The 9,803-nt window shown below is 41.0% G+C and overlaps 1 protein-coding gene across 1 annotated transcript in view; it reads left to right on the top strand.

Annotated features, from left to right (window-relative positions):
• Positions 1-2,571: 2,571 nt before the first annotated feature.
• CTXND2 (cortexin domain containing 2) overlaps positions 2,572-9,803 on the top strand; it is a 14,928-nt gene continuing 7,696 nt past the window's right edge. Inside the window, exon 1 of the mRNA XM_037744914.1 lies at positions 2,572-2,733. The gene's annotated coding sequence lies outside the window, so the exon portion shown is untranslated. The remainder of the gene's footprint in view (positions 2,734-9,803) is intronic.

The following is a 9,803-nucleotide window of genomic DNA, read 5'->3' as shown; positions in this document are numbered from 1 at the left end:
CACCCAGGCTGGAGTGCGGTGGTGTGATCTTGGCTCACTGCAACCTCTGCCTCCTGTGTTCAAGCGATTCTCCTGCCTCAGCCTCCTGAGTAGCTGGGATTACAGGCATGTGCCACCATCCCCAGCTAATTCTTGTATTTTCAGTAGAGACAGGGTTTTGCCATTTTGGTCAAACTGGTCTTAAACTCCTGACCTCAGGTGATCCACCCACCTTAGCCTCCCAAAGTTCTGGGATTACAGGAGCGAGCCACCACACCCAGCCAAAGCAGATTTTTACATATAAAAATGAAAAGATGTCCAAGATACACTGTTAAGTAAACAAAATATAAGATTAAAAAAAAATAATAGTTATAGGCCAGGTGTGGTGGCTCCCACCTGTAACCCCAGCACTTTGGGAGGCCAAGGTGGGCAGATCATGAGGTCAAGAGATTGAGACCATCCTGGCCAACATGGTAAAACCCCATCTCTACTAAAAATACAAAAATTAGGCCAGGTGCAGTGGCTTATGCCTGTAATTCCAGCAATTTGGGAGGCCGAGGTGGGAAGATCACCTGAGGTTAGGAGTTCGAGACCAGCCTGGACAACATGGAGAAACCCCATCTCTACCAAAAATTACCAAAATTAGCCAGATGTGGTGGTAGGTGTCTGTAATTCCAGCTACTTAGAAGGCTGAGGCAGGAGAATCACTTGAACTTGAGAGGTGGAGGTTGCAGTGAGCTGAGATCGCGCCATTGCACTCCAGCCTGGGCAAAAAGAGCAAAACTCAGTTAAAATAAAATAAATTAAAATAAAAATACAAAAATTAGCTGTGCGTGGTGGTGCACACCTGTAGTCCCAGCTACTCAGGAGGCTAAGGCAAGAGATTCGTCTGAACCCGGGAGGTGCAGGTTGCAGTGAGCTGAAATCGTGCGATTGCACTCCGTCCTGGGAAACAGAGCGAGACTCGATCACAAAAAATAACAATAATAATAATAGTTATAACAAATATAGAAATTAAAGCTGGAGAAATCTGCCAAACTGTTAATAATGTATCTCTAGAGGGTAAAATTAATAGGAGATTTCTATCTTTTTATATTATTCTATAATGATGGAATGTGATATGACATTATATTACATTTATAAGTACAAAAAGCAAAAAGATATAACAATTTTGTTTTAAGGTCCATTGCTAAATAAATAGTAGCTATTATAACGACCTACAAAGCCTAGTTTTTGTTTTCCCTACCCTGGAAAGGGATAGATATTACCTTTGCTTTGTCTGAACTTTTCCACACAATTTGAGATGGTATGGTCAAATGCAAGAAGAACTTGGAAACTGAAAATGTTTTTTAATTACTATATTTGTTATTATTTAGAGAAAAAGGGTTTGAGGGTCAGGAATAAACTTCATTCTCCATTCTGTTCCCAGCACCTACCACAATGATTGACACATAGTAGGCATTCAGTAAATATTTATTATGTATAGCATATCTTTCATAAGAGTTACTTTATCTATTTTATTTTTATTTCTATTTTTATATTTTTGAGATGGAGTCTCACTCTGTCGCCCAGGCTGGAATGTAATGGCACAATCTCAGCTCACTGCAACCTCTGCCTCCTGGGTTCCAGCGATTCTCCTGCCTCAGCCTCCCTAGTAGCTGGGATTACAGGTGCGTGCCACTATGCTTGGCTAATTTTTGTATTTTTAGTAAAGACGGGATTTCATCATGTTGGCCAGGCTAGTATCAAACTCCTGACCTTGTGATCTGCCCGCCTCGACCTCCCAAAGTGCTGGGATTACAGGTATGAGCCACGGTGCCTGGCACCACACCTGGCTAATTTTTGTATTTTTAGTAGAGATGGGGTTTTGCCACATTGGCCAGGCTAGTCTTGAACTCCTAACCTTGAGTGATCCACCCACTTCAGCCTCCGGAAGTGCTAGGATTACAGGGGTGAGCCACCATATCCAGCCGGGTTTTGACTTTTTAAATCAAATGCATCAAGTAAATTCTTCTGAGGAAAGCGGGAAAACATTTGAAAGCTTAAAGCATCACTGATCCTGTTGACAACTAATTCTCAAACTTAAGCATATATCACAATCACCTAGAGAAGCTGGTTAAAACACAGATGCCACAGGCAGTAGTGGTGCATGCCTATAGTCCCAGCTATTAGGGAGGCTGAGGCAGGAGGATCACTTGAGCCCAGGAATTTGAGACTGTAGTGCACTGTGATTCACCTATGAATAGCCACTGCACTCCAGCCTGGGCAGCATTGTGAGACCCCATCTCTTAAACACATACATACACACCCACAGAGGCTAACACCCCCAACATTTCTTATTCATTAGGACCAGGATCAGGGTCCAAGAATTTGCATAGACCAAAAAGCTGGCTACTGATCCATCCTCTACCACTCATGTGGTCCTACTTAGAAGATTTTACCTGAGCTTTTAATGGTGGCTGCCCCAGCCCTGGCAGAGATGTAGAAATATTCCTCCACTGATCTAGGCTCCAATTTAATCTAGTGGGATCATTTTCGCAGTATGGGAGTGTCTGAAACTTGATCCTGTTTCAGTTGAACTATTCATGAAGCTTCAGAGTTCAGCATGGGAGTAGGGAAGGGAGAGAGCTACCAACCACCCTCCTTTTGTCAGAAGAGGCTGATAAAAGCAGAGGCTGCCAAGAGATGTACTGGAGTAGGAGGAGACTGCCCTGGCATCAGGCGAATCTAGCCTTGGATGTCCACTCTCAAAAGGTAAGTGACTACCCACATTGCCTTCCTGGTGGATTCTGCACTGGGAGAAATTCCAACAATTCTTCTGAGTTTAAGAGCACCTTCCTATGAACTTAGGAAATCATGGGGAAATGACTGAAGGAAGTAAAGAGCTTTATTATTATTATTATTAGAGGCAGGATCTCGCTATGTTGCCCAGACTGAGCTCAAACTCCTGGGCTCAAGCAACCTTTCTGTCTCAGCCTGAGACCTTTTTCATTAGAGCTTTTTTTTTTTTTTTTTTTTTTTTTTTTTTTTTTTTTTTTTTTTTTTTTTTTTTTTTTTTTTTTTTTTTTTTTTTTTTTTCTTTTTATAGAGATGGAATTTCTCCATACTGGTCAGGCTGGTCTTGAACTCCTGACCGCAGGTGATCCGCCCACCTTGGCCTCCCAAAGTGCTGGGATTACAGGGGTGAGCCACAGCACATAGCCTTCATTAGAGCTTTTTAGGAAAAGCTAAACTTTCATCTGAGAAAGGATGTCTTGAGCAGAGTCTCTTTTTGAGAAAAGTTGTTGGGGGGGTGGACCTCTGATTGGTCCTATTAGCCAGAGAGTGTCTTTGATTTTAAGGATTATAGTAAAAAACACCTTCATTATTGTGTTTCTTCACCATCATCTCTCTCTTTGCACTAAACTTACGGCCAGAAGAGAAAAACTGGGTCTTCTTAATATTTTGGTCTTCTTCAAGAATGACAGGGCATTGCAGGTGGGAAGAATACAGTGATCTGGAAAAGAAACACATAGAAAGAAAATCTTTCTGAAACTGAAAGCGGAACTGGTGTTGCCAAGGATTTGTAAATGCCATTATTCTGATTCTCACTCTAGCAGGTCCAAATTTAACATAAACCAATAGCTTCACACCATACTTCCTTTCTCCTACTTTAATCCCGAAAGTGCTGCTACTCATCTCAGACAAAACAAGAACCTTAAAAGCACTTTTAAAAAAATTCTAGGACAGATATTCTCTTTGGAAAACAGATTTTAGTTCTACCATTTTTGAAAGTGTATTTCGCAAGAAAAGCTATTTTGCCTAAGAAGTAAGCTTGTTGTGACCTTTCCCCCCATTTTGAAAACATTTTACCTTTTTTTTTTTTTTGAAACAGAGTCTTACTCTGTCACCTAGGCTGAAGTGCAGTGGCATGATCTTAGCTCGCTGCAACCTCTGCCTCCCAGGTTTAAGCGATTCTCCTGCCTCAGCCTCCTGAGTAGCTGGGACTACAGGCATACACCACCATGCTTGGCTAATTTTTTATATTTTTAAATAGAGACAGGGTTTCACCATATTGGCCAGGCTGGTCTTGAACTCCTGACCGCAGTTGATCCCCCCCATCTCAGCCTCTCAAAGTGCTGGATTACAGGAGTGAGCCATTGCACCCGGCCCTAATTTTGTATTTTAAATCTTTTATTCTTTCCTTAAAGAGAAACCCCCAGGTTGTATAAACATTAGGCCATACAAAATCTGGATCACTGCATATGAAAATGAGTAAAAAATATACAAGGCATACTTGGAAACAAAACATCTGCATCTTTCTTTCTAATAAGAATGTATTTTAATTTATTTTTATTATTTTTTTAGACAGGGGCTTGCTTTGTCACCCAGGTTAGAGTGCAGTTTTGCGATCACGGCTCACTGCAGCCTCAACCTCCTGAGATCAATCAATCCTCCCACATCAACCTCCTGAGTAGCAGGGACTACAGATGTGTGCCACCACACCGGGCTAATTTGTTTTTGTTTCTGTTTTTTTTGTAGAGACTCGATCTTGCTATGTTGCCCAGACTGGTCTCAAATTCCTGGGCTCTAGCAATCCACCCGCCTCAGCCTCTCAAAGTGCTGGGATTACAAGAGTAAGCCACGGTGCCTGGCCGATCTCACTCTATTTCTGAATTGCAGTCCCACATTTTAGCCTCCTGAGCATATTGTGTCAGTGCATTCAAATTCAACCTACCCCAGACTGATCTTATCCTAGTACCTTAAAATATCTGCCACCCCCAAAATAAATAATTCTATGAATGGCAACATTTTTCTTTCAGCTTTCCAAATTCAAGCCCACGAGTTTTCTTTATCACTTCTTCTTCCCACTACATGTCCATTTAATTTCTAAGTCGTCGCAATTTCTCCCTCACAATCTCACATCCATTCTTTCCTTTCTGTTATTCACTGTGTTATCCTAGCCCTTGTTTCCCCTTGTTGAGACTGCTAAAACTCCTCTTGTTTTCACCCTATAGTGTGTGTTATCTCCAATACTTTTCTTTCTTTTTTTCTTTCTTTTTTGAGACAGAGTCTTGCTCTGCCGCCCGGGCTAGAGTGCAGTGGCACGATCTCTGCTCACTGCAACCACTGCCTCCCAGGTTCAAGCAATTCTCTGCCTCAGCCTCTGGAGTAGCTGGGATTACAGGTGCCCGTCACCATGCCCTTCTAATTTTTTTTGTATTTTTAGTAGAGACAGGGTTTCACCGTGTTGGCCAGGCTGGTCTTGAACTCCTGACCTTGTGATCCACCCTACTCGGCCTCCCAAAGTGCTGGGATTACAGCCATGAGCCACCATGCCCAGCCTATGTCCAATACTTTTTACACATTCTTGCTAGTTACCTTCTTGAAGTGTGGCTTTGATCATTTACCTGCCTGAATTCAACGAGTATGAATTGATGTATGCACTATGTGCCATACACTGATATAGATTCATATTAATTCATTCATGTAGGCATATTAAATACCTAAAATATCCCAGCCCTCCCGAGGCACTGAAGTCATGCTATGAATGGGACAGACACCTACAGCTTACATTTCAGTTAGAATCAGTGGGATACACAGTAAGATATGGCCCCGGTTCCCAAAGTGTTTACCTGCTCAAAACCTTCCATTGCTTCTCTACGCCTGAAAGAACAAAATTCAGACTTCTTGCCCTGACTTTCAAGGTGCAGTACGGTCCTGTCTTAAGCAACAGAAGTACAGTATCTAGATGAATAATCTTGAGTTTGCATGCATCTTGTATTCTGCATCAGGTACCACATTTTAAAAGGAATATGGACACACTAGAAAAATCTTCAGTAGAAAAAGGGTAGAGTGGGCCAGACATGGTGGCTCACGCCTGTAAATCCCAGCACTTTGCGAGGCCAAGGCAGGCAGATCACCTGAGGTCAGGAATTCAAGACCAGCCCGACCAACATCGAGAAACCCCGTCTCTACTAAAAAATACAAAATTAGCTGGGCATGGCAGCACATGCCTGTAATTCCAGCTACTGGGGAGGCTGAGGCAGGATAATCGCTTGAACCCTGGAGACGGAGGTTGTGGTGAGCTGAGATCATGCATTGCACTCCAGCCTGGGCAACAAGAATGAAAAGTCGTCTCAAAAAAAAAAAAAAAAAGAAAAAAGTTAAGAGTGGTAGACCACATCCTCTGAGAAACCAATCAAAACGTGCTTAATAGCTATTTTTAAATTACTGATACTTTTGTGTATGGAAAAGGTATGTGTTGCCTTATATAGTTCTAAGTTAAAATTCGAGCTGTACTAAGAATACAGATTTGGCTTAAGGTAAAAAATTACTACCTTCCAGAAACTTCTGAAATAGACTGCCAGGAAATAGTCAGTGCCCAGCCCCTATCACACAAGGAGTTCAAGCCAGGGCTTTAGAGGAATGATTAGAAAGTGGCACAAGATGACCTTTAAGGTTTCCTTCCAATGTGAGATTTTATACCCTTCACTTTCATGCACTGTGAGTTCTGCCATATTAAATTAAGCATCATTTTCCAAAAAGCATCCATGCTTCCTGTCTCTATCACTATTACTTTATTTGGAGTGCTCTTTCCTTGTTCCAAGTGGAGCTCAGCCATCACCTCTGCAAAGACTGCTATGACTAATACCACTCCCAACTGAGTTTATTAATCAGTGAAGTTGGTACTATTCATACGCTACACCCAAGAAAAGCAGTGTGTTCTTCTGACACTGGTGTTTCCACATCGACAGACATTTCCTACTGGAAATGGATGTTTGCCCTGTAGAAACTCATATTGATGGAAGAATATAAGGTTAATTGTTGCCTCATGTACCCTACACATTCCTGGCTATCTGATATTTCTAACACAAACATCTAATGATGTAATGTTCATGTTTACAAGCTTTCCAGTGGCTCTCCACTGATTACAAAGTTGAGTCCTGAGTGTTTAACATGCAACACAAGACCCCTTGTGAGCTGGCCTTGGCTACCAATCCCATCTATTCAGTAATCCCAGCACTTTGGGAGGCCGAGGCGGGTGGATCACGAGGTCAAGAGATCGAGACCATCCTGGGTGAAACCCCGTCCCTACTAAAAATACAAAAAAATCAGCTGGGCATGGTGGTGTGTGCCTGTAATCCCAGCTACTCAGGAGGCTGAGGCAGGAGAATTGCCTGAACCCAGGAGGTGGAGGTTGCAGTGAGCCGAGATCACGCCATTGCACTCCAGCCTGGGTAACAAGAGCAAAACTCCGTCTCAAAAAAAAAAAAAAAAGAGATCTTCCCACCTCAGCCTCTCAAGTAGCTGGGACTACAGGTGCTCACCACCAGGCCCAGCTAATTTTTGGGTTTTTTTGAAGAGATGGGGTTTTGCCATGTTTCTCAGGCTGGTCTAGAACTCCTGAGCTCAGGAGATCTGCCAGCCTCAACCTCCCAAAGTGCTAGGTTTACAGGCGTGAGCCACCATGCCTGGCTTCTATCTTCTCTGTTCTTGAGCCTTTGAGTTCCCACATATGCTTAAGAAAATTGATTTGTCAGTTTTCTCAAAAAAATCCTGATGGGATTTTGGTGGAGTTGCATTGTATCCATAGATCAATCTGGGTAGAACTAACTACTATGCTGAATCCACATAGTATATCCCTTCACTCACTTAAGCGTTCTTTAATGACTCTCAGTAAGGTTTGCTAATTGTTTCCAAACTGGTCCTACTCAACTTTTGTTAGACTTCTTTCTAAATATCTTACGTATTTTTAATGCCATTGTAAGTGATGCTTTTTAAAAATTACATTTTCTTGTGTGTCGCTGGTATTTAGAAATATAATTAGCTTGTGTATCTTATCCAGTCACCTTGCTAAGCTTTAATTATCTCATATTTTCCTTTAGACTCTTCTGCGGGCAATGACGTCTGTGAATAGTTAGCTTTTGTTTTCTTCTTTTCAATCCAATTTTTTTTCATCTTATCTTACTGCTCTGGTTGAGACTTCCAGAATTATGTTATACAAAAGTTAACAGCCGGGCGCAGTGGCTCACGCCTGCAATCCCAGCACTTTGAGAGGCTGAGGTGGGCAGATCACAAGGTCAGGAGTTTGAGACCAGCCTGGTCAACATGGTGAAATCCTGCCTCTACTAAAAATACAAAAAACTAGCCTGTGTGGTGGCAGGCACCTGTAATCCCAGCTACTCGGGAGGCTGAGACAGGAGAGTCGCTTGAACCAGCGAGGCAGACGTTGCAGTGATCTGAGATCTCACCACTGCACTCCAGCCCGGGCAACAGAGCATAGGCAACTCATCTCAAAAAAAAAAAAAAAAAAGAAAAGAAAAAGTTAACATAATGAACCTTTTTTTGTGTGGTTCCTGATTTTAAAAAGAAAATCTTTCAATTGTTGATCATTAAGAGGTAGGTTTGCTATACTTTTTGTTTGTTTGTTTGTTTTTTGGACAGGGTGTCATTCTGTCACCCAGGCTGGAATACAGTGATGTTATCATGGCTCACTATAGCCTTGACCTCCAGGGTTCAATTGATCATCCCACTTCAACCTCTTGAGTAGCTGGATGTACAGACATGCACCAACTTGCCTGGCTAATTTTTAAATTTTTTTTTAGAGAGAAGGATCTTACTATGTTGCCCTGGCTGGTCTCAAACTCCTAACCTCAAACAATCAGCCTCCCAAAATGCTGGGATTACAGGCATGTGCCACTGTACCCAGCCTATATATTTTTTATGGATACCCCTATTTATGCCTAGTGTTCCATTATTGGAACCCTAAGCATGTGGGAGTTATTTAGATCCTACTGCTCAAGGTCATAGCAAAAATTCAAAAAATTGCACCCTCAAGCATAAATGGGTTAAAGGAGTTTCTTTCTGTCCCTATTTTGCTAAGAATATTAACATAGGTGTTTTATATTAGTATCTTTTTTCCTTCTTTTTTTAAAAATGAAGATGGGGTCTCACCATGTTGTCCAGGCTGGTCTCAAATTCCTGGACTCAGGCAATCCTCCTGCCTTAGCTAGTATTAAGTTTTATCAAATGCTTTTTCTGTAATCATTGAGGTAATTTTTTAATTTAATCTGTATACTAAATGTCACTTACAGGTTTTCTAATGTAAACTATCCTTGAATTTCTGGGAAAAACTCAACTTGGTGTGTTAATCAGGGTTTATTCGCAGGGAATAGAAACTTTCTAGTTATTTAAAACAGAAGTGGGATTCTTAGTTACACATGACCAAAAAACCCAATTCAAATGGAATTAAAGACTACAATGGAAAAATATGAATTTGTTAATTATAGGGGACAAGGTTCCATAGATCTTCAATAAATCAAGTTTGTTAATGGTATTATTCAAATATTCTATATCTTCATTGATTTTTACCTAGTCAACCTATTAATACTTGAGACGAATGTGTGGAGTATCTACCATAACGGTGGTTTGTACTGATTTCTCTCTAGAATTCTATTACTTTCCTATTTATCTTGAGACTGTTTTATTAGATGCATATAATTTATTTATTATTTGTATTTATTTAGTGGGTACAAGTGCAGATTTCTCACATGCATATATCAGTGTGGCAAAGTCTGGACTTTCAGTGTACCCATGAAGGTACATATAATTTAGAACGGTTATACCTTCCTACAGAATTGAACCTTTGATCATTATTTATTAATCCTCTCTATCCTTAATAATGATTTTTGTATTTAGTTCTATTTTGTCTGATATTAATATAGCTCCTCGGTTTTATTTTGGCTAGTCTTTACCACATATGCCTTTTTCTATGCCTTTTATTTTTAACCTTTCCATGTCTTTTTTTTTTTTTTTTTTTTTGAGATGGAGTCTCACTCTGT

This window comes from Cebus imitator, unplaced genomic scaffold (assembly GCF_001604975.1).
Source record: "Cebus imitator isolate Cc_AM_T3 unplaced genomic scaffold, Cebus_imitator-1.0 Scaffold188, whole genome shotgun sequence".
In the NCBI taxonomy this organism is placed as follows: Eukaryota; Metazoa; Chordata; class Mammalia; order Primates; family Cebidae; genus Cebus; species Cebus imitator.
The sequence above is the reverse complement of the archived record's forward strand: the minus strand, read 5'-3'. Positions and strand labels throughout refer to the sequence as shown.